Source organism: Primulina tabacum, chromosome 1 (assembly GCF_025594145.1).
Source record: "Primulina tabacum isolate GXHZ01 chromosome 1, ASM2559414v2, whole genome shotgun sequence".
NCBI lineage: Eukaryota > Viridiplantae > Streptophyta > Magnoliopsida > Lamiales > Gesneriaceae > Primulina > Primulina tabacum.
The window spans coordinates 43,410,721-43,438,067 of record NC_134550.1 but is presented as its reverse complement, the minus strand read 5'-3'; the positions used below and the strand labels follow the sequence as shown (position 1 = coordinate 43,438,067).

At 37.1% G+C, this 27,347-nt stretch overlaps 1 long non-coding RNA gene across 1 annotated transcript; it reads left to right on the top strand.

Annotated features, from left to right (window-relative positions):
- Positions 1–20,152: 20,152 nt before the first annotated feature.
- Positions 20,153–20,885, top strand: LOC142518923 (uncharacterized). Its single transcript, XR_012813673.1, has 3 exons — positions 20,153–20,342; positions 20,446–20,661; positions 20,838–20,885. It is a non-coding gene; the product is annotated as an uncharacterized LOC142518923 (long non-coding RNA).
- The last annotated feature ends 6,462 nt before the right edge of the window (positions 20,886–27,347 follow it).

Here is a 27,347-nt window from a genome sequence, read left to right as displayed (position 1 = left end):
ATTATAACCCATACGTAACCAACATGCATAATTCACTATTTCTTTAAATTTAATTAAATAATGCATAATCGTAATCTTGACATAAAATCTTTCATGCAATCATTATGTAAAAATATTTCAAGCTTTAAAATAAATGCGTAATCGTAAAACTTACAGACCGAAGACGTGACTTCATGAGCTTCTCGAGAGCAGTAGTAGTACAACCCTTTACAAGATCATAGGCTCTGACACCAACTGTAAAGGCCCGTATTTCGTATTCATATTTTTGCGGAATTATTAAAAATTTTCTAAATAATTAATCATCTTGCCAAATTTATAAAATAAACATGTAAATAATTTTAACTTTAAAATAACAGCGGAAGTAAATAAAATTTTCTAGCAACAATTTAAAAATAATCCAACGTAAACAACAATTTATAAATAATCCAACGTATTAAAACTGAGTTTGAATAATAAAAGATGCATAAACTAAATCATGAGGTCCTCAGGGTTTACTACTGTTGTCCCAAGATCGCTCACTTGTCTCCGCCCGCAATCTCAGCCTCATCAATACCTACAACAATCAAGTCTAGTGAGTCTAAAGACTCAACATGTATATATCGTGAATAACAAGTAATATATACCATAAAACCGCATGCAATGTAAAAATAAAGTATCGTAAAGCGTACGGTGAAAATCGTATCATGAATAATTATATCTACGTGCATATCTGAAAATCATACGTAAAAGCTTTGCTCAATAGAGCTCTGTCATAACATATCATAATATTCTGGTAGAGATAATGTTTCTAAGCAAGTGGCCCATAACATAACGTAAAAGCCTGATCAGACTAAACCACAGTATACTGGGCGGTAGAGATCAATCACAGCCCTTGGACTGGATGTCCATACCAATACATAATCATAAACCGGTCATAAGTTATCGGGCGGAGAGGTCCTCGGTTGCGCCTACCGACTTCCAAACCCATAAGCATAAGGTGGCCACAAGACATATAGCATATATCTCAAAAATAAACAATTTATATATTTATGCACGTAATATCATTATAATCTTATTTTTACCGGATGAGTTGAATCGTTCCCAGGCTTGCTGCGACTTAATTCTAAGTATGTGACACATGCAATAAATCTTAACTTGACAAAAACTTAACAATAGAAAAAAAAAGAGACGATTCGGACCAACAACTTGATTTTTGACCATGGCTTTGTATCAACCCGAACCAACATTAAACCGACGTTTAACCATGATTAAAAATACCCCAAACATACTGAAAAATATGCATAATAACTGTAAAACACGAAAATAGGTGAAAGGAATCCAAAAACATAAAACACTCTTTCGAGAGTCCTTTTGGCACCTTTCACCGTAAATTCTCGTACGACCTCTAAACTCGACCAAATCACAAACGGCCAAAAACATGACTTTCCTAACTCATTAGGGTAGTGTCCAGTCCGAGTCCATGGGCTAAAATCCAACCAAGAACTCAAACCACCACCAAAACCGTGACCCAAAGCTGCTGTCAAAAAGCAGAAAATACAGCTGTGGAAGCTTGCTTGTTTGTGGAGCAAACTCTGAAAATAATGGCCAAGGGCTTGAACCACCGCCCAATGGACTCTTACCAACATCCTAAGGTATGGCTTGGACCATGGCTAAGGGCTAGAAGCCAACCACAATCCAAGGAAACACCTAGGACAATTACAGCATACCAACCGAGAGCACCACTTGCTGGATAGTGTGTTGTATTGAACCATTTTACTGTCTCGTCTCGTTCCAAGGGCCATTTTATCGACCATGGCTAGATATAGACATGATGGAGTGTTGTATAACCATGGCTACAGGCTAGGAGCCAACCATAATCCAAGCAACACACCCCAAAACCGAAACCCACTCACACAGAAAATGAAAAAAACCGAATTGCACTTGTGTTGTTGTTGTGAAATTCTGATGGATCCATGTACCAAGCTTGGAAAGGACACCTTGGTCACGTCCTAGACATGTTAAGGGAGTGTTCTAACCGTGGCTACAGTCCCTAGGACAGCCAAGATTCGAACACCCCTCAAACAACTCAAGGACAGAAAATTGTGACTCATATCTGCAGCTTATGTAAAGTTGCTGTCATTGCTTCGTTCTTGAGTGTATGGACTAAAACAACTGACCCAAAAACACCCTAACACATTCTAAATTATGCCTAGAAGCATCCATGTGTTCCTGGAACCGAGCAACTCCCTGAAAGCTACAAAACACACCCAAACCGTGACATTGAAAACAAAGATGCCGAGAACTTTTGTGCAGATTTTTGCTTGGACATTTGCTGTCATTTTCGTGACGTTGTTTGAATCATGCATATATAATGGTTTAAAAATATCTATAGGACTTGATTGAAGAGAAAAAAAAACAATTTATACATGCCTGGAAATTTGTTTTGACAAAACAAATCAAAACGACAACACGACGCGACGGGATCGGAGTTGAGGATTCTTTTCTTTCTTACTTTTCCTGCTGCTGTTCTTATGATTTTCTCAGCTGATTCTTCTTCTAATTTTCGAGCATATGGATGTAGGAAATGTAGGTAATGAGGGTGAATGATATAATAGATGTTAAAGGTGCTATAATATGCATTTAGTTTGGGAGTTACAAGTCGAATTTGAATGGTTTTGCATTGGTTCTCATTCCTATGCTGTATCTGTTCGTATTCTTTTACTTCACAATTTCAGTATTCTTTCTTCTGATTTTTTTCGAGTATATGGGATGAAGAAATGTTATGTAATGGAGGTGTTAAAGGTACCATAATATGTATTAAGTTTGGAAGGTTACAAGTGAATGCTTTGAATGAAATTTGAAATGCTTTCTTGTTGCCGTTGGGTATTGCTTCGAATCCTTGCTGCATTTTCTAGTTAATTTTCTAGGTAATTAGTTGAGGAAAATGAGGTGTAATATTGTTTTTAATTAGTGAATTAAAATGATCAAAGGAATGAACACACCATGAAGTCTCATTATAGGTATTTTGAAAGGAAAAGTTACTACACCTTTGAATTGTATTGACCAAATTCCAACTTATTTTAAATGGTATTTTATGGTTTAAATTTGCATTTTAATTGTTTAAGATTTTAAACCTCCAATATATATATTGTAATGCATTAACCAATTAATTTAGTTTAGAGTCTTGCATGGCATTCATGACTTCAAATTTAAATGTTTAAAGGCTATTTTTACTTTCTTGAATATTTTATACCTAGATTAATTCACCTTCATTTGTTCACATATTTTAATTTAAGCCTTAATTAAATATTGAACCTAAAAGAATTTATTTAACAACTTAGCTCAAATTAATTTAAATGAATCTTAAAACATTCTATTTCTTTAAATTAAATTATTCTTTTACTTAAATTAAATTTAAGAATATATTTCTTAGTATTAATCTTATTTCTAATTTCCAAACTCCGGTTCGACCTCGCGTATTTATCTTAAAAAAATAAAACTAAACATCTACTTTTAAAATAATTAGAACATTTCATATTTATATAAAATATTCATTTTTAATTTAAATAGTAGCAATTATGCATGGCTTATACGTAATCTGATTTTCGGGTTCTACAACTCTCCCCCCCTTAAAAGAATTTCGTCCCCGAAATTAAAACTTACTGAATAACTCGGGATAACGACTCCTCATCTCCGGCTCAGATTCCCACGTAGCTTCATCCTCCGAATGATTGAGCCACTTGACTTTCACTAGTTTGACCATTTTGTTCCGAAGCCTTTTATATTGGCTGTTTAGGATTTGCACTGGTCTTTCCTCATAAGACAAGTTCGGAGTGAGCTGTAACGGTTCAAATTTCAAGACATGCGATGGATTCCCCATATACTTCCTCAACATAGAGACGTGAAACACGTTGTGTACTCCGGCCAGATTCGGCGGAAGAGCAACACAATAAGCTAACGTCCCAACTCGGTCGAGGATCTCAAATGGTCCAATGAATCCCGAACTGAGCTTTCCTTTCTTCCCGAACCGCATGACGCCTTTCATCGGTGCTATCTTCACGAAAACATGGTCACCAACAGCAAACTCTAAATCTCTCATTCTCTGATCCGCATAACTCTTCTGTCTACTTTGAGCAGTCCTCATCCTTTCACGGATCTTGACTACTACATCAGTAGTCTGCTGCACAATCTCCGGACCCAATTCTGCTCTCTCCCCTACTTCATCCCAATGAATAGGCGATCTACACTTACGACCGTACAGTGCTTCATATGGCGCCATACCTATAGACGACTGAAAACTGTTGTTATAGGTAAACTCCACCAATGGCAACTTTGATTCCCAACTCCCGGAGAAATCGAGGACACATGCACGGAGAAGATCCTCCAAAATCTGGATAACTCTCTCGGACTGACTATCTGTCTGTCGGTGGAAAGTTGTGCTAAACAACAACTTCGTACCCATAGCTGAATGCAGACTCTTCCAAAACGATGAAGTGAATCTAGGATCCAGGTCAGACACTATAGAAACGGGAATACCATGAAGTCTGACGATCTCTCGGATATATAACTCTGCATACTGGATCATGGAGAAAGTCGTCTTAATAGGCAAGAAATGAGCTGACTTCGTAAGACGATCAACAATCACCCATATAGCATTCGACCCTCTGACTGACTTCGGCAGACCGACAACAAAGTCCATGGTGACATTCTCCCACTTCCATTCAGGAATAGGAAGAGGCTTGATCATGCCTGCTGGTCTCTGATGCTCCGCTTTCACTAGCTGACAGGTCAGACACTCGGATACAAATTGTCTGATATCTCTCTTCATTCCTGGCCACCAATATAATAATTGCAGGTCTTCGTACATCTTCGTACTCCCAGGATGAATAGAGTACGACGACATATGGGCCTCAGCTAAAATATCTGCTCGAATAAAATCGCTGTTAAGAACCCATAATCTGTCTAGATATCTGACAATACCGTCTCTAACTGTGTACAAGATACTGCCCTTGGCTTCATCTCTCTGTCTCCACTTAGCCAACTGCTCGTCTGCTAACTGCCCACTGCGAATACGGTCTAGGAGAGAAGACTGGATCGTCAAAGTAGATAGACGTGGAACTCTACCTCGAGGATATGTCTCCAGATCAAACCTCTGCATCTCAAACTGAAGAGGTCTCGAAACCACCAAATGAGCCATCGCTGCGACTTTCCTGCTCAACGCGTCTGCAACTACATTGGCTTTGCCAGGATGATAGCTAATGTCACAGTCATAGTACTTCACTAGCTCCAACCAACGCCTCTGCCGCATATTCAACTCTTTCTGTGTAAAGAAGTATTTGAGACTTTTGTGGTCGGTGTAGATCTGGCACTTCTCTCCGTACAAATAATGCCTCCAAATCTTCAATGAAAATACTACGGCTGCCAACTCTAGATCATGGGTAGGATAATTCTTCTCATGAATCTTCAACTGACGAGAAGCATATGCTATCACCTTCCCATGCTGCATCAATACTGCGCCTAACTCGAGTTTCGAAGCATCGGTATACAGAACAAAATCTCCGGGTCCTTGAAGGCATGGCCAACACCGGTGCTGAAATAAGAGCTTGCTTCAATGTATCGAAGCTCTTCTGACATTCCTCGCTCCACACATACTTAACATTCTTCTTCGTCAATGACGTGAGTGGAACTGCGATGGAGGAGAATCCCCGAATAAACTTTCCAATAGTATCCTGCTAGCCCAAGGAAACTACGGATCTATGATGCATTTTGTGGCACAACCCAATCTCTGACTGCTGCAACTTTCGCCGGGTCTACCTCAATACCGTTGCTAGAAACGACGTGGCCTAAGAACGCCACCTTCTCTAACCAGAACTCGCACTTGCTGAACTTTGCGAATAACTTGCGCTTTTGTAGGGTCTGCAATACTGTGGTCAGATGTCTGCTGTGATCATCTTGATTCTTTGAGTAGACGAGAATGTCGTCTATGAATACTATCACAAACTGATCAAGATACGGCTGAAATACGCGATTCATGAGATCCATGAAGATCGCTGGCGCATTCGTCAAACCGAACGGCATCACAAGGAACTCGAAGTAGCCATAACGAGTCCTAAAAGCAGTCTTGAGAACATCAGCGTCTTTCACTCTCAGCTGATGATAACCAGAACGCATATCAATCTTGTAGAATACTGAAGCTCTCTGCAACTGATCAAATAAATCTTCAATCCTCGGGAGTGGGTATTTATTCTTCATTGTAACTCTGTTCAACTCCCGGTAATCAATGCAGAGCCTCATCGAACCATCATTTTTCTTCACAAACAAGACCGGTGCGCCCCATGGCGAAAAGCTCGGGCGAATGAACTCTTTGTCAAAAAGTTCCTGAATCTGTTTCTGGAGTTCTGCCATCTCTGTCGGTGCTAATCGGTATGGCGCTTTCGATATCGGTGTTGTACCTGGCATAAGCTCAATAGAAAATTCCACCTTTCGCACAGGTGGTAAACCAGAGACGTCATCAGGAAAAACGTCTAGAAAGTCCCGGACAATAGGAACATCGGATGCTGACTGTTTGGCGTCTCGGGAACAGATACAAGAGTAGCTAGAAATGCTCGGCACCCTCGATGCATGAGTTTCCTAGCCTGGACGCAAGATATCATACGCGGTAAATTAAAATACCTGTCTGGCTCGAATAAGAATTGTTCCATCCCAGGTGGTCGGACGAGAACAGATCTCCGCTGGAAATCAATCAAAACTCTGTTCCTCAATAGCCAGTCCATCCCCAGAATGATATCAAATTCTGGCATCGGCAGAACGATAAGATCCGCATACACGAGATTACCATGAAGTTCAAGGTCTATATCTCGGATCACATTAGTAGCTGTCATCTTCTCTCCAGAAGGCAATGCTACTGAATACGCTATGTCTAGCCCAATTGTCTTGATCTTGAGAGAATTTGCAAAGGTTTCTGAAATGAATGAATGAGTAGCCCCTGAATCTATCAAGGCTTTCGTAGCTGAACCGGCTATAAAGATTCTCCCTGAAAGATTGGAATATTATGCTAAACCCAATAGTTTTACAAGAACTACGCTTATAGACAGACAAAGGTCAAAGTTCTTCTAACCTAAATTCTCGTAGCTAACACTGATTAGAACATGCAATCCTATCGTAAATTCTAAGTTCAAAATCTTAACCCAAAACATTAAACTTCAAATACAACTTAAAGATTTAGGATACCTGTCATGAGCATCGTCTCCGGGTTAGTCTCCGCAGCATGAAGAGCAAAAACTCTGCCTTGGGTAGGCAGATTCTACTGAGGGAAATTCTTCAATATGTGGTCAGTACTACCACATTTGTAACACTTTCCCGAACCATACATACAAGTCCTAGCATGATGACGTGAGCACTTGGCACAGACTGGATACTCTACTATACTCGGTACTGCTCTTCCCTGCTGTTGCTGCTGCGGCCCTCTGTTCCTGGGTGGCCCATGGAACTGTCTCTTATTCTGGTGCTGTGGCTGAGGGGGACGGTGTGGTGCCTGAAATGGTCGTTTACCCTGGCGATCGCGCTCAATATCCTGCTCGGTCCTGCTCTGCAGCTAGAGTTCTGGAAACAGCAACATTATAGGTAGTAGGTCCTGCCACCCTAACATCACGACGCAAGATCGGCCGTAGACCATTCAGAAAATGCCTCAATTTAGCTCCAGCATCATTAGCAATTAGGGGTACAAAATGACATCCCCTCTCGAACTTACGGATGAACTCCATAACAGTTAAATCTCCCTGCCTTAGGGTCATGAACTCCGTGGTCAACCTCGAACGCACCTCTTCAATAAAATATTTAGAGTAGAATACCTCTGTGAAGCGCGCCCAGCTCAAAATAGTCAAATCCAAAGCCACTGATCCTCCTTCCCACCATAGGCGAGCGTCTCCTCCGAACAGATAGGTCGCACATCGAACCCTATCTCCATCTTCAAGCCCCATAAACTCGAAAATAACCTCAAGGGACTTAATCCTGCCCTCGGCAGCCATAGGATCGGACATCCCTAAGAACTTCTTTGGTCGCATCTTCATGAACCGCTCATAGATTGCCTCCGGTCCCGTTTGTCTGGCTCCCACTGTAGTGTTCCCCGCAAACTGTGCGAAGAATTGAGTCATCCTAGCTAGCATCTGGGTATTCATATCTGGTGGAGGGGGTGGTGGCAAATCTCTCCCCTCGTTCTCCCCTTGTCTCTGATCCTCACCGTCCTCATGACGGCGCTCATCATCACCTCTCGGGCGTCCAACACGGCGTCTAGGAGGCATGCGGTTCCATAATTATAACCCACTACGTAACCAACATGCATAATTCCAATATTTCTTTAAATTTAATTAAATAATGCATAATCGTAATCTTGACATAAAATCTTTCATGCAATCATTATGTAAAAATATTTCAAGCTTTAAAATAAATGCGTAATCGTAAAACTTACAGACCGAAGACGTGACTTCATGAGCTTCTCGAGAGCAGTAGTAGTACAACCCTTTACAAGATCATAGGCTCTGACACCAACTGTAAAGGCCCGTATTTCGTATTCATATTTTTGCGGAATTATTAAAAATTTTCTAAATAATTAATCATCTTGCCTCATTTATAAAATAAACATGTAAATAATTTTAACTTTAAAATAACAGCGGAAGTAAATAAAATTTTCTAGCAACAATTTAAAAATAATCCAATGTAATCAACAATTTATAAATAATCCAACGTATTAAAACTGAGTTTGAATAATAAAAGATGCATAAACTAAATCATGAGGTCCTCGGGTTTACTACTGTTGTCCCAAGATCGCTCACTGGTCTCCGCCCGTAGTCTCAGCCTCATCACTACCTACAACAATCAAGTCTAGTGAGTCTAAAGACTCAACATGTATATATCAGTGAATAACAAGTAATATATACCATAATACCGCATGAAACGTAAAAATAAAAAATCGTAAAGCGTACGATGAAAATCGTATCATGAATAATTATATCTACGTGCATATCTGAAAATCATACGTAAAACCTTTGCTCAATAGAGCTCTGTCATAACATATCATAATTTTCTGGTAGAGATAATGTTTCTAAGCAAGTGGCCCATAACATAGCGTAAGCGTCTGATCAGACTAAACCACAGTATACTGGGCGGTAGAGATCAATCATAGCCCTTCGACTGGATGTCCATACCAATACATAATCATAAACCGGTCGTAAGTCACCGGGCGGAGAGGTCCTCGGTTGCGCCTACCGACTTCCAAACCCATAAGCATAAGGTGGCCACAAGACATATAGCATATATCTCAAAAATAAACATTTTATATTTTTATGCACGTAATATCATTATAACCTTATTTTTACCGGATGAGTTGAATCGTTCCCAGGCTTGCTGTGACTTAATTCTAATATGTGACACATGCAATAAATCTTAACTTGACAAAAACTTAACAATAGAAAAAAAACGAGACGATTCGGACCAACAACTTGATTTTTGACCATGGCTTCGTGCCAACCCGAACCAACATTAAACTGACATTTAACCATGATTATAAATACCCCAAACATACTGAAAAATATGCATAATAACTGTAAAACACGAAAATAGGTGAAAGGAATCAAAAAACATAAAACACTCTTTCGAGAGTCATTTTGGCACCTTTCACCGTAAATTCTCGTACGACCTCTAAACTCGACCAAATCACAAACGGCCAAAAACATGACTTTCCTAACTCATTAGGGTAGTGTCTAGTCCGAGGTAATGGGCTAAAAGCCAACCAAGAACTTAAACCACCACCAAAACCGTGACCCAAAGCTGCTGTCAAAAAGCAGAAAATACAGCTGTGGAAGCTTTCTTTTTTGTGGAGCAAACTCTGAAAATAATGGCCAAGGGCTTGAACCACCGCCAAAAGACTCTTACCAACATCCTAAGGCATGGCTTGGACCATGGCTAAGGGCTAGAAGCCAACCACAATCCAAGGAAACACCTAGGACAATACAGCATACCAACCGAGAGCACCACTTGCTGCATAGTGTGTTGTATTGAACCATTTTACTATCTTGTCTCGTTCCAAGGGCCATTTTATAGACCATGGCTCGATCTAGACATGATGGAGTGTTGTATGAACCATGGCTACAGGCTAGGAGCCAACCATAATCCAAGCAACACACCATAAAACCGAAACCCACTCACACAGAAAATGAAAAAAACCGAATTGCACTTGTGTTGTTGTTGTGAAATTCTGATGGATCCGTTTACCAAGCTTGGAAAGGACACCTTGGTCACGTCCTAGACATGCTAAGGGAGTGTTATAACCGTGGCTACAGTCCCTAGGACAGCCAAGATTCGAACACCCCTCAAACAACTCAAGGACAGAAAATTGTGACTCATTTCTGCAGCTTATGTAAAGTTGCTGTCATTGCTTCGTTCTTGAGTGTATGCACTGAAACAACTGACCCAAAAACACCCTAACACATTCTAAATTATGCCTAGAAGCAGCCATGTGTGCCTGTAACCGAGCAACTCCCTGAAAGCAACAAAACACACCCAAACCGTGACATTGAAAACAAAGAAGCCGCGAACTTTTGTGCAGATTTTTGCTTGGACATTTGCTGTCATTTTCGTGACGTTGTTTGAATCATGCATATATAATGGTTTAAAAATATCTATAGGACTTGATTGAAGAGAAAAGAAACAATATATACATGCCTGGAATTTGTTTTGACAAAACAAATCAAAACGACAACACGACGCGACGGGATCGGAGTTGAGGATTCTTTTCTTTTTTACTTTGCCTGCTGCTGTTCTTATGATTTTCTCAGCTGATTCTTCTTCTAATTTTCGAGCATATGGATGTAGGAAATGTAGGTAATGAGGATGAATGATATAGGAGATGCTAAAGGTGCTATAATATGCATTTAGTTTGGGAGTTACAAGTCGAATTTGAATGGTTTTGCATTGGTTCTCATTCCTATGATGTATCTGTTCTTATTCTTTTACTTCACAATTTCAGTAGCCTTTCTTCTGATTTTTTTCGAGTATATGGGATGAAGAAATGTTATGTAATGGAGGTGTTAAAGGTACCATAATATGTATTAAGTTTGGGAGGTTACAAGTGAATGCTTTGAATGAAATTTGAAATGCTTTCTTGTTGCCGTTGGGTATTGCTTCGAATCCTTGCTGCATTTTCTAGTTAATTTGCTAGGTAATTAGTTGAGGAAAATGAGGTGTAATATTGTTTTTAATTAGTGAATTAAAATGATCAAAGGAATGAACACACCATGAAGTCTCATTATAGGCACTTTGAAAGGAAAAGTTACTACACCTTTGAATTGTATTGACCAAATTCCAACTTATTTTGAATGGGGTATTTTATGGTTTAAATTTGCATTTTAATTGTTTAAGATTTTAAACCTCCAATATATATATTGTAATGCATTAACCAATTAATTTAGTTTAGAATCTTGCATGGCATTCATGACTTCAAATTTAAATGTTTAAAGGCTGTGTTTACTTTCTTGAATATTTTATACCTAGATTAATTCACCTTCATTTGTTCACATATTTTAATTTAAGCCTTAATTAAATATTGAACCTAAAAGAATTTATTTAACAACTTAGCTCGAATTAATTTAAATGAATCTTAACACATTCTATTTCTTTAAATTAAATTATTCTTTGACTTAAATTAAATTTAAGAATATATTTCTTAGTAATAATCTTATTTCTAATTTCCAAACTCCGGTCCGACCTTGCGTATTTATCTTAAAAAAATAAAACTAAACATCTACTTTTAAAATAATTAGAACATTTCATATTTATATAAAATATTCATTTTTAATTTAAATAGTTGCAACTATGCATTGCTTATACGTAATATGATTTTCGGGTTTTACAGGCCACTTCTGTAGCACCTCTATTTTTGCTGGATCAACAGCTAAACCATCCTTCGAGACAACATGACCTAAAAAAGAAATTTGCTCCAACCAGAACTCATATTTCTTCAACTTAGCATACAGCCTTTTCTCTCTCAACAACTGAAGAACAACTCTGAGGTGCTCTGCCTGAAGCTCTCTGGTCTTGAAAAAATCAATATATCATCGATGAAAACAATGACAAAGCTATCCAAATACGGCTTGAACACCCGGTTCATAAGATCCATGAAAACTGAAGGAGCATTAGTCAGACAGAACGACATAACAAGAAATTCGTAATGACCATACCTGGTCCGGAAAGCCGTCTTAGGGATATCAGACTCCCTAACTTTCAACTGATAATAGCCAGATCGCAGATTCAATCTTCGAAAACACTGTAGCCCCATGCAGCTGATCAAAAAGATCATCTATTCGTGGCAACGGATATTTATTCTTAATCGTCACTTTGTTGATTTCTCTGTAATCAATGCACAGCTGCAAAGACCCATCTTTCTTCTTGACGAAAAGAACCGGAGCTCCCCAAGATGAAGAACTTGGTCGTATGAAACCTTTATCTAATAGATCTTGCAATTGCAGTCTTCAATTCTTTCATCTCTGTCGGGGCCATTCTGTACGGAGCCTTAGAAATAGGAACCGTACCCGGAACTAGATCAATCACAAACTCTATATCTCTGTCCGGCGGTAAACCCGGTACATCATCCTCAAAAACATCAGAGAACTCTCTCACAACATCAATATAATCAATATTCAACTTCACAATTCTATCCATATCCATAATCGAAGCCAAAAACCCATCACAACCTCTAAACAACAACTTCTTAGCCTCAAGACATGAAATAAAAAGGATGGACCAGCGAAGTACCTGCACTGGCGAGCATACCTTCCTTATTATCATCATCTGCAAATTTCACAGTCTTGGCAACGCAATCAATCACTGCACGGTAAGTTGATAGCCAATCCATGTCAAGTATAATATCAAACGCAACCATCGGAATAACAATCAGATCGGCATAAACCACTCGCTCATCAATTTGAACATAACACGCATACATAATAGACGTCGGGCATAACACATCCCCAGAAGGCAATACAAAATTAAACTGGAGAGGAAGAACATAAGGAACTAAACCCAAAGATCTCAAAAATAGTTCAGACATAAAAGAATGAGTAGCACCTGTATCAATCAATGTCATAGCTACTCTGCCTGAAATTAAGATAGTGCTAGAGATCACAGAATAAGTATTAATACCTTCCTTCGTCATGGTTAAGATGCGACCCTGCACCTTCTCTTTACTCGAGCCTCTCGGACAGTCCTTGGCGATATGGCCTGCAGTACCACACCGGTAGCACATATGAGTACCAAACCTGGACTCACCCCTATGATGCCTACTGCACTTGGGACACAACGGCTTCTCTGGATCAAATGGGACTGTCGGTGCTTTAGAACTCGGCTCTATCTTGCCTTTCCCCTTGAAACTGCCTTTCCCTCATTGGCTCGAACCTTGACCCCTTTGAGCAATAGCCTGTTGCCTCGCCTGTCTCTCTCTAGCAATATCTTTCTCGTCTTGCTCGGCTAACAATGCTTTAGCCACAATCTCTTTAAATGTCACCACCTTAGACATATTGATGTCCCTCCTGATCTCTACTCGAAGTCCTCTAATGAAATGAGCACCCTTGTCTTTGTCATTGGAGGCAATATACGGGGAAAACAAACAACCTTCATCAAACATCAAAATGTACTCGTCAACATTCATACCTCCCTGACGAAGCTCTAAAAACTCACTCACCTTTCGAGCTCAAAGTGCATCCGGGAAATACTTGTCGTAGAAAAGATCCGTGAAATCTTGCCACTTCAATGCTGGAACATTAACACTTACCTTGGTAGCATTCCACCAAATACGTGCAACTTTAACTAGCACGAATACTGCACAACCAACTCTGTCCTTGTCTTCATACCTGAGATGATCAAATATCTCCTCAAGTGCTTTAATCCACTCTACAGCCACCAATGGATCAGTGCTTCCTGTAAACTCAGGCGGATCCATCCTCTTAAAAGCAGTAAAGATCCCATCAGTCCCAACCGCTTGAACCACTTGGCCTCTCCCTTGGCCTGTACCTTGCAAACGGAGCAACTGTTGAATCTGTTCACTGTGAACCTTGGCTTGCTCTTTCAGTAATTTGCCGAACTCGTCGAAAACTCTCGATGAGGAGCTTTCCTCACCCTCTGAAGATTTTCTCTTAGGAGGCATTAAATCCTACAATGTGCTCACATAGTACATATCAACCAATAACAATAAATAGATGTAGAAGAAGACATACCCGGACAGTTGAAAGTAGACGAAGTCATATGCATTGGTCCGAAGAACGTTGCTCTGATATCACTAAATGTAACGCCCTCGACTGATTTCATAAAATAACAGCGGAAATTGAAATAATTTACTTAGAGGAAAGAAGGATTTAAAAATTCTCTTGACATGAATACATTTTCAAAATATATACAATCAAAAGTATATACATGATCAATCAAGAGTTGCATCAAAATACAAAATATCATTTTTTATCATGTCAAAATGTTAACAAAATATCTTTCTTCCTTCCATCTCTTGTATGCATATGACATCGGCTCCAATCGACGTCCCGGCTCGTCACTCTTATCTGCATCACATGAATAACTGGAATGAGTATAAAAACTCAGCAAGTGAAACTCTTACATAACAATCTGTACATATCATACTCTGTAAAACATGAATTTGAAATCATTAAATACCATCTAATTCTTTAAACATGAATAATATAGTAGAACATGAACATAACGATGGTATTTCTCTTTTCTCTGGTGGATTAATATTTCAACAGTATCTCTGTCTCTGTACCTATATCCCATCGATGTAAATCGATTACTCTGTTGGGATATAAGCCTATGGTCGTTGATCAACTAATTGCATGCAATCTCTGACTATCTCTTTATCAATCCAATAAATCATTTGAACTCTCTCTTTGGCATTAAATTAAACACTTTGAAGACTCTTTCTCTTTTGCATTCCCTTTTTACATAATTGAGACATAAAAATGCTTCTAATATACAACAAAGTGTATCTATTCATACAATGAATCAAAAGGAAGGGAATAACATATTAAAACCATTGAAATACAATACATATACATCATGTGAGCACAAGAAAAGAATTACACTTACAACCAAAAGAAACGTTGATTCTAATCTCTTGGTACAATTCCTACAACAATAAACCATGAATTGAATTATCAACAACTTAATAATCACAAACCCATACCATAAAACCAACACAATCAAACATTTCATGGTTTCCCTCAACACCATAAACCAAGAATAACTAAAGCCACAAGATTACCTTAGCTCCTTGAACCCAAAATGATCTTGTTCTCACTACAAATACCCAACAAGATGCTTGAATCAAGGAAATAAAAGAAAGGAATTGAGAACCCTAGGTCTCCTTGAGCTGAAGAACCGAGAAGTGCAAGGAAAGAATGAGGGAAATGAACCAACTCTTGTATTATATCACTTAAATCTCGGAACACGACTTCACTGTTCATCGACCGCGGGTGCGCTACTCTTCTTACCGCAGGTACGCTAGGCATGCTGAACAACTTCCGAAAATCCAAAGGCGACGACCGTGGGTGCGCTGTCCTTCCTACCGTGGGTGCGCTGAAGGTTCTGCCCAAACACCGCGGGTGCACTTCATAATGGACCGCAGGTGCACTCTCCTCTGTAGCCAACAATATACTCTTTGCAACTAAAATCGAATCACAACGTCGCATCTTCTCATAATTTGACAACACTCTCAACATGAAAGTTGCACCACTATGTATTATCTAACCACTAAAATTGGCCTCATACCAATTGGATAAAAATACGAATTATCATGAATTAAATCGTAACGACACTACGATAAGACTACACACCATCTAAAATCAACAATACCATAAATCATAAATCCAAATTCTTAACATCTAAACTATACTTAAACATAACCAAATAGTCCATAAACATAAGAAATCTTAAACCGTACCGTTCACCAAGCTTGGATATTACAGATTAGGACATCATTAATAACAATATTACCATGGATAAGCTTACTCTTACTGAAACGTCTGCAAATTTTTTTTTTTATAAATCAGAAACTTGAAAATTACTAATTAAAAATAACTTAACATTTTCATAAATCATAATAATTTAACATTTGAAATTTCAAGTGCATAAAAATTCATAAATCGTTAACTAACTGAAAATCCTACGTCGACCTTTAAATAGATCAACTAACAATAAAGCATAAAATGTGTCTAATAAGATCATTAACAATAATGTTTTAAAGCTTTTATCTAAGAAGCTAATGTGGAATATAAATGTCCCTCAGGTGTGTACTGCCGCACTCGATCCACTCAAGTGTCAGCGTCTCCTCATAACATCAAATCCTGCAACATTCAAACCTAGTGAGTCTAATGACTTAGCACGTTCTAAACATGAGTAGCAAATAATACATATACAATCATAAAAATTAAAAATCATACTTTTATTTTAAATAGCTTTTGCATAAATAAATCGTACAACGTAAAATCATATAATCGTAAAGCTTTCAATTCTTTTATCATTTTAGGTGAAGTTAGATCCTTGAAAGTGACTAACATTTTATCCTCTGGTCTACTGATCAGTTTTCAGCTCCACATGGCCCATGGGGACGGGCACTAGGCACCACAATCGAAATACGATCTTCGGGCTTCCTCTGGGGCCTTTTCCCGTAAACGGGCTCTCTCTAGCCCTTTTTCCTCACGACATTCTCATAAAATTGTATGTTTACCGTTCCTTCTTAAAAAGAATCCCCCAAATATAATCTATCCTTTGTCACAGTCAATCAAAATATTTTTCTTTCTCTTTTTCTTTTTAAAGCATAAAATATCATGATTTTCAAAAAATAACATTTTTAACAGTAAAAATTGCACAGCTTTACCTTAAATCATGAAATATCATATATTTTACTATTTATTAAAGTTAAAGTCCATATAAAAATTGTATGGTGTCTTGGTCACTTGTTTACTTACCCAAAAATACCCATGCTTCTCATCAGATTTTCTGAAATCTCCACGTTACTCTCTTCTTCCATCAAATTCCAACACAGAAAACAGATTCTCTCAAAAACAGAAAATCCAGTTATCAGATTTTTTGAAACAAACCACCCGCAAATCTATCATGGTTGTTGCTTCCACCTCCACTTCCTCAACAAACCAACCCCACGCTGCTTTGTTTAATTTTCTCCCACTAATTAAAGTGGCACAGAACAGGACAACGACTTCCACAAACAATCATCTACACCCAATCGTCGCATAACTTGAAGCCGCAACCAGTTTCAATTTCTTTTGAAGAATAACCCACACCTAGGATCTGGTCCTGGTTCTGTTGCTGTCGCCTCTGCCGCTGAACCGGCTGGTGGGACGGATGGAGGGGTAATTCTCGGCAGTCGTCAAAGGAATTCCTGTCTCAATTTCTCACCAACCAAAGGTTCTTCATGTTTCATTTTTAAAATATTAACTGTAAAATGTGAATTTTTTCCGTTGCAATGGATGGCTAGCTGCTTGGTTCTTTTTGGGTCATAGTTTTTAAATTTTAATTTTGAGGGGCTGTTCTCCTGTGGGTGGATGCATTATCTGGGATATCTTTGAAGATGAAAACTGCTAATGTTTCATTTGGTATTTGGTCAGAAAAGAGTAGATTGAAACGGAAACGAAATAGTAACCAATATTGTATGCAGATTGTAGGATGTGTTGATGGAACTTGGAAGAACGATGAAGTGATCAATAATTGACTACTGTTATTTTGGAAATTTAAGTAACGCCCTCCATTTCTTTCCTATCCTCTCTGAAAAAGCCATTCAGAGAGGATAGGATGGAATTTGTGTGCGGTTGTACGTGAATATTAAATATAAATTGTGTTACATAAGTATGTTACAAGGTAACATTGTGCAAAGATTGACAAAGGTTTAAAATGTAAGTGTATTTTGTCAAACAATTGAAACGACATAATTATTGATAACATTAAATCGTACACAAAATTGAAATAAATTTGTGTGCGACGTTGTACGTTAATATTTGCACAATGTTTGTTTCTTTTATCTGTTAAGAAGGCTCGGAATTTTAATCCTGCCTTGAATTTACAGTGTTCCTGTGTAAAGGGAGTGAGTTAGAAGAATGTAATTTGTGTGCGACGTTGTACGTGATTATTAAGTATAAAATGTGTTATATAAGTATGTTAAGAGGTAACATTGTGCAAAGATTGAAGAAGGTTTAAAATAGTATGCATTATGTCGTTTCAATTGTCAAACCATTGAAACGACATAATTATTCACTAAACATTGAACAATTGAAATGTGATATAGAATGAGTTAGCTTTCCGAAAAAAATTAAAATAATGAAAATTTGGTGATTTTTGGTCAAGTTATGTGAAAAATTGCAAAGGCATGTAAACTAAAATTTTATGAGTTTTATAGACTAAGCAATTAGGCAAAAGTTTGATATTGTTAAGTTATTTGAATGAATTTATGATATTATTGTGGATGTAACTCACTGATAAAGCCTTGGTGTGAGGATCGTGGAGACGGGCTATCTTGGTGTATGACTCCATTTTCTGGATCTCTGAATACCATTTTCCTTAGATAATCACTACAACTCAACAAATTGACTTATTTATTCATTTCAGGTTTGCATATTGCCCAAAAATCTAATTATTAAATTCTCCTTTACGTACTAATGATTTTACTTTTATCTTTCTTTGTCAATCCATATTCAATTACACATTACGACATAATTTCTTTTAGATTTTTATATGAAATTTTTATTCATTCATTGGTGAAGCTGAAAGAGATCAACTTCAGATTTTATTATGAGTTCTTTCGTTATAAAATATTATCATAAAATACTCATTATTTAATTTTATCCCTACAGAATAGTGATCATAATGTCATATAATATTTTTTTAAATTATATATATAAAAACCTACTATTACATAGTTTATATCTTTTACTATTTTTTAAAATTGGACATGCTAGAGTTACTAAACGGTGTCTTGGTGATCTTTTTACCAAAATTTTGATTTTTATCCCTTTCTTTTTTTAGTAATGTTTTTACCACTTATGAGTGTTTTCTATTATTTTAATTTACCGTTTGAATTCTAAAATCCCGAAAATGTGACGCACATTTTGAATGTTAGTTTCGGTTTACCCCTTATGAATGTTTTCAAATTTATATTTGTAGATCAAGGTTTTAAATTTTGTCCAACTCTTTATTCTCTCAGGTTTTTTTCATCTTCATTATTCGGTGTTCTTAGATTCATTTGTGATAAGCGATGTCAATTTACTCTCATCCAATTAGCTGTATTTAACGACGCTCACAACTTGAAACTGCCTTAGGATACGCCACCTTTCATATGCATTCAAAACTGAACCAGACCTCGAGACCATTTTTTAATATTTTGACTACAATTTTGTACCATTTATCATGATTCTGCATTGCATATGTATTTTACATCTTTTTCAAAACAAAAATTTAAACTCTAAATTTCTGCTTCTCTAACGCTCTCTCTTTTACTATTTCTTCAAAACTTTCAATAAATTTAGTGTCAGATTAATGAAGATTATTTAAATAGTTTAGGCAATGTGTTCTTCACTCAGTAAATATTAGGTTATGCTTTATGTTGACTTTGATGTAATGAGAATATATTTCTCTTGCAGATATCTAAATATTGAAAAATGAAAGCCACGACTTCGGAAGATCATATATCAGACAACAATGTCAATAAAATGTTTTCTATATAAAATGACTGTCGCAAATCAACAACGAAGGTCTTCACAGGTATGCTATTTTTTCATACAAAATTTCAAGAAAACATTTTAATACTATATTGTGGAAAATTTTTAAAAATATTATTAAAATATTTATATTTTAAAAATCAATTTCATTCATGATCAATCAACATAATAATACAATAGCATTAATATATTTAATTTTTTATATCTTTCATATTTAGACAAAAATGATGATATATTGGCAAAATATAACCTCAAATAGTTGACGACATTGCCATGTACATACATGCAAAAATAATCATTAACCACTCCATTCTCGCTTTTGTTTTGAAATGTATTCCACTATTATTTTTTTATTTTCATAAGTACATTAACTATTTGTCTATAATTCTATGTAGGACATGAAAAATTCTAGCTCCAGCTCTTACATCATCGAAAGATGACAAATGCTAACGCATAACGAACGTGAAAGGATACATTCTATGACCCAACAACGACGACAATCTTACCTTGCTCGACATCGATCAAATTACCAAATTAGAAGAATGGAATTTACTTCCTCTATTTCTACTTCAAACCAGAATGGTATAATACGTAGTTCAAAAAATATTTACATGGTCTATAAGTGATACTTTTGATGAGTGGTAGATGCAAAAAAAACTTACAAAATGAATATATTGTTCAACAGATCAACAAATAAATTGGAGATTGGCTCAACATACCAGACGACAATCAATGAATGAGGATGCAAGGAACTTGGAATTGGCTAGCCATCGTACAAATTATCGAAGGAGACAAGATAATGAAAGATCATCAATTCCAGATGAGTCTAATCTTGGTAGTAGTGATTTTGTTGCACCAACTACAATGATTCAAGAATCAACTCATAACATCAGTGAAAATCGTAAGTATCTTTTACAATATTCGGAATTATATTCACAATGTAAGGTTAAACAATATTTTCTTGGCAAAACAACCATTAATTTACTTTGATGTATTGTACAAAATATCCCAAATAGTTCTCATTCTCAAATACTACTACGAAGTTTAAAAAAGCTCCATATCTATTGTTCATGACAGTTGTTGATGTGACTACAGTGCGACAAACATATCGCTCAAAGCCAATATGTGGGGATCCGGACGCTAATTCATTCCTTAATCGTCTTTAAGAATAATTCAAACAATTATAATAAATAGGGTTTAATTTTTTTTTTAAATACAAAGCGGAAACGTAATGTAATTCAATTCAAATTACATATTAAACATAATCATACAAATCTCGTAATGTCTACAAGAATTAACCTAAGTTCAACTATATGACAGTGCTGAATCCTAAGTTGCCTCAGAGCCCGGATCTCCACGCTATCTAGTCCAGCCTCGTTCTTTTCTTGACCCTGATCCTATCCCACTAGTTGCCATGCACTCATACAAACAAGTACAACAGCCGGATAACTCCGGATGAGAATTACATTCTCAGTATAAAACATGTATACATGCAATCATAAAAACAATATAAACGCATATAACAGATATTTCTAACATGTATCCAAATCAGAATATAAATCCATATCAAGAATAAATCCTATTCTAAACATGTACCATCATCAGGAACATAATTCATCATGTACCATATTCAGGAACATAATCCAAATAACTCAATATAAACTGTCAATTAGACTCATGACTCCACATTTTAGACTAGACTCAATCCTAGTCTAGGGATCCCGGTTCCAGATGTTAGCATTCCATATCGATCACCAATAATAGAAAAAATACCGATTCTATCCACATCGATATAGGTATCGATCACCAGTAATAGAAGAAGCTCGGATTCTATCCACATCGGTATAGTATAGATCACCAGTAATAGAATGAACTCCGATTCTATCCACATCGATATGATATCGACCATCAGTAATAGAAGAAGTTATGATTCTATCCACATCGATACGGGACCGATCACCAGTAATAGAAGAAGCTACAATTCTATCCACGTCGATAGCCAAACATCCGGTGACAGACTTTGGCACTATCGCCAATACACTATCTTGTGACATCGTGCAATGTACCCATGGCGATCCCGCCACTATCAGGCACTCCTGTCATAAGATTACTCGTCTAATACCTGCTATCTATAAATCAAGAGAACAAGTACATCAATCAAATCAATGCAATAAGGTAAAGTACGTGATTTAGGAAACTCGAGCCAAACCTCACTCGAGTTATGCAATCCCAACTCAACATTAATTTATACTTTTATCTTCTCGGTCCGACGAAGATGAAGTCCCGAATTCAACTCTGTCCATACCCAATCTGATAATGACAATCGAATAGATACAATATCAGTACATAACTCAGTTCAAAACCTGTTCTGATCAATACTCAAATCAAAACATAATCGGATCAATGCCAATCGACATATGATACCACAATGCCATCTAAATCAATACTGAATCTGATCAATATCAATCAACTGATGTTTCGACGGCATAATAATACAATCTCGATAACCCCGTCAATTTCAACATCACAGATATAATACCAGAACTCATAATTAATATCGGTAGAAATCAGAATCTCAACGATGATATAAATCTGATATCGATTCTCAATCAAATCGACTTCAAAATTCATAACAATTACATAAACAGTCTGTTCTTCATTCTGACTTCAAATATACGATGTCTATTGTATCAGAAACACCATATATGATTCCAATTCAATTCTGACAACATCATAATTTCAAATCGTATCTAAACGTAACAAAACTTACGTCCAGTTGTAGCCTGCGTTGATAGGAACACAGTACTGAAGTCGGATTACAATTCAGACGGGCGGATTGCTCGTAACTTAAATCTTCTATGAAGCTTCCCTCAGGTTTTCCTCTCTCAATTCTGAGGAACGAATTGCTTGTATATACATATATATATATACACGTTGCACCTAAAAAGACAAGTGGCTTGTTCTTGTTCTGCATGTCGCGCGCATATGCGCGCACAAGGTCGCGCATATGCGCCGGTAGTTCGAACCAGCATCTTTTGTCTGCTCGCGCATATGCGCTGATCAATTCCGCGCATATGCGCCGAACATTCTGTCCGTCACGCGCATGTGCGCCATCTACGTCGCGCATATGCGCCGAACTCTCTGGAGTTCTCCCTCGGCTCCTCGCATGGCTCGCGCATATGCGCGCACACTTTCCGCGCATATGCGCGAGACCTTCTGGTCACGCACCACCAGCACTTCACAATACAAAATCCAATTCCAACGTGTCCCATCTAAATCACATCAAGTAATCAATAAATCATTTCAGATTAATCTCAGATTACAGTAATTAAAATCTCGGGCCTTACATTTCTCCCCCTCTAAGATATGATTTCGTCCTCGAAATCACAAACAATCAATTCAGATAAAGAAGAAATGTATAATAGAGGTTAATTCAGGAAACTCATTCTATAAAATCATTTTGAAATCTTAATCTTATATCAGATTCTGTCTCTTTTAATGCCCTGCTAACTTTACCGTATTTCCAACAGCATAATAGTCTTCATTCTGAATTTTCATTCTTTCACGCATCCTTGATTTCAATCTGAAGAAGAATTCAAGAAGTATAATATCTTCATACTACTTAAGATCATTCTAATAAAATTAATTGCAAATACTGGCTATAAAACATCCGTATATACCAATCAATAGCTCCTCAACTCAATCTCGGCTTCAAATACCAACAGTCATCAACTGACGTTGGCATATTTCATATCAACTTCCGAGCTACCTTCCTTTGCTTCTGAATCAGTTTCATTTTCTTTATCAGATCTTTGATCCGGTCAAATCCAATCTCAGGCATCACCGCAGTATCATCCCCATACGAAGGAAATCCGCAGTTCTCACTGTACAATAGCTCGACTAGAGCTATCTCGATACTCATCTAATAGCTATTATTGTACAATAATTCATAAGGTGACAAGACATCAGGTAACTAGTTTTAAAATCCAGCACTACAGTTCCTGGATATCCTCCAGTATCTAGATAGTTCGCTTCCGACTACCCGTCAATCTATAAACCATAGATAAAAAATCATGCTATATATTCTACCAAAAGTATAAAATCAACCAAAATCACAGTATGATATAATTAACTCTGGCATTCAATACAATCTGACCCCGTTTCTGACATACCTCTCAGTCGTCTTGTCATATCTGTACGTCATCCTGTACAATATACATATGCAGATTTGAACAATCGTTCAATCATAACCACATCCTGGTACATTCTTGGCACGATTTCGGTAAGTCTATCACCAGATCCATAGAATTGTACTCCTATTTCTATTCAGGAATCGATAATCTGTATATTCAATCTCCTGGTTTCTATTTTTCTGTCCTCATCTGTCAGCGATTTAGACATTTCAATACAAATTTTGACATAACTGATTTCGTTTATTTACATCAAAACTGTCTGTTCGAATTATCATACATTTCCTGTTACCAGAATAATACTGAATCTACTATACTGTGTGCCTCTGACAATACCTGTTATTTCAAATTCGAAATATCTGGCACAAACAAATCAGCTAATTATATAAAATAAAGCATTACCTACCTGGTATTCTGATTGACACACTGTTCTGACTATCGAAATCAAGTTCTGAACAATCTGATCAAACTTCGGAACTGCTGTAATTTTCAACATCAGCTCTGAGCCAGCTTGAACGTTCTGAAGTTCTGCCATTATCAATGTCGTTTTTAGCCACTGATCACTGTCTCAACTGTGCTACAATCAATCAGTATACTATCTTCAGATATCACAGACTCTGAATACAATCTGTTGCAATCTGGATTCATTGCCAAACAATTCTGTATACAACAATCTCAGTTCACAGAATATTCAATACAAATTTCAACTGTTCAATTCAATCAATCATACGCTGCGAGTATATCAAAATATCATAGATAAAACGAGCATAAGGTCATCAAAACACTTCGGAACATAGGATTTATCAACCCATACATAGAACTGAAGTATTTCCCAGAGAAACACATAATCAGATGTAACTCTAACTCTCAGGCAGTAAATCTTCTAATTGACATTTCAATTCTTTCAATTCAATCAATATCATTCTGTACAGAAGTCTAAAATGAAATCCATACCTGATATCAAATCAAGGCTGAAGTCGCTCTCCCTGATATAAGACAAACCCGGAATTTCATCTGGAACGACTATAGCAACTCTCCTGCTACTGACAAATCATTCCCAGATAGGCTCAACTTCAGTAATCAACTGAATACATAAGGAATTACTCCATTCTTTTCGATAATCATCGAATCATACATAATACAGATATCAAGGAATTCAAAATCGAGAATCCTTACTGTATATCATTCTTTCATCGGCCATTTCAGGTCCGAATCTTACCATCTCCTGGCAAGAATCTATAATAGTTCTGTACTTGTTAGCATATTAATATCAATAATGTAGTCAGAATCAGATAACACAAATACAATACAATCTAATTCAATCTCATTCTCTTTTTACTGCAGTACATAATATATCACAGAATTCACTGATATCAATTCCTCTCCCCAAAAGGTACAAAGATCAATACTACAGTAACACAGACCCAGCAGGTACCACATATATCAATACAACTCAGTCAAAGATAATCGTAGGGAATGCATTAGTATATATCAATACATATGCAACATAATCATAAAATATTATTACGTGCCACTATATCATCACGTGTGTCCTGGGTCTGTTCCTCGATCACTACCACCAGATGATTCTGCTCCCTGAAATCTTTGGGAACCTCTATGTGGACAGACTTTACCAAAGTGTCCTGGTTGTCGACAAACATGACAACTATCAAGTACACCTCGGCATTGTTCTGTGGGATGCCTTCCTCCACAGGTTCTGCAATAAACTCCGGTGTAACTCGGGCTAGAACAACTGGAGCTAGATGAACCGCTCCCTAACTTCTTGAATTGTTTCTTTCGAGCTTTCAGCAAATCTTGCTTCCCACTCGTACTGCCATTATCCAATCGGAGAGGGAATTGTTGTGTCTGGGGTTGCATTGCACACAACCTTTCTTGTAGCCTAATCAGACTCGCCTCAGCTCTTTTTGCTTTATTCAAAGCATCAACAAACTGATGTGGTCGTTCTACCTTTATCAAGGCAATTATCTCAGAATTTAATCCATTGATGAACTGATCAGCTACAACTTCATCATTCCCAGCTATCTGAGGAACAAAACGCAGTAAAGTAGAGAATTTAGCAACATATTCTTCAATAATCAGTTGGCCCTGTTTCAAATTCTCAAACTCTGCTCTCTTGTCCTCTCGGTACGATCCTGAGAAGAATCTTCGATAAAATTCAGCTTTAAAGACTTTCCACGTAATCACCGTACCCCGCTGTTCTAATACTCTTTTGGTTGTAATCCACCAACTCCTAGCGACCTCGTGTAACTGATTGAGCACCAGTTTAATTCTCCATTCATTCGGATAATCAAGTGAATCAAACAGTATCTCTATATCATCTAACCAATTCTCACACTCCACTGGTGTCTCATTACCCTTCAGAATCGGCGGTTGAAACGACTGAAATTTCTTCAACTGTGTTTCCATCAAAGTTTCTGACACATCCATCTGATCAGTCGAAGTACTACCCAATTCTCGAATTCTTCTTGGAGGTATATCTGATTACCTCAAGGGTTAGTATCACATAAGATACATCGGCTTACCTTCTGATCAAGAATTGGTTCTGATTCATTTTCAAATCAAACACATTACCAAATCAACTCAGATATTCAGGTAACATGTATTTAGAAGCAGTAAAACATAATATCATGCTAGCATACACAATGTAAGTCAACATTATAATAAATCACATGCTAGTAATCAAAAGCAGGAAAGAAAACTCAATCTACCCCGCTCATTCTTCTCTATCTCAATCTAAGGAACTTACAGTTCTAGAACCTACTGTTCTGGAACCTAATGCTCTGATACCACCTGTTGTGGGGACCCGGACGCTAATTCATTCCTTAATCGTCTTTAAGAATAATTCAAACAATTATAATAAAAGGGTCTAAATTTTTTTTTAAAATACAAAGCGGAAACATAATGTAATTCAATTCAAATTACATATTAAACATAAACATACAAATCTTGTATTGTCTACAAGAATTCAACTAGGTTCAACTATATGACAGTGCTGAATCCTAAGTTGCCTCAGAGCCCGGATCTCCACGCTATCTAGCCCAACCTCGTTCTTTTCTTGGCCCTGATCCTATCCCACCTGTTGCCATGCACTCATACAAACAAAACAACAGCCGGATAACTCCGGTGAGAATTACATTCTCAGTATAAATCATGTATACATGAAATCATAAAAACAATATAAACGCATATAACAGTTATTTCTAACATGTATCCAAATCAGAATATAAATCCATATCAAGAACAAATCCTATTCTAAACATGTACCATCATCAGGAACATAATTCATCATGTACCATATTCAGGAACATAATCCACATAACTCAATATAAACTGTCAATTAGTCTCATGACTCCACATTTTAGACTAGACTCAATCC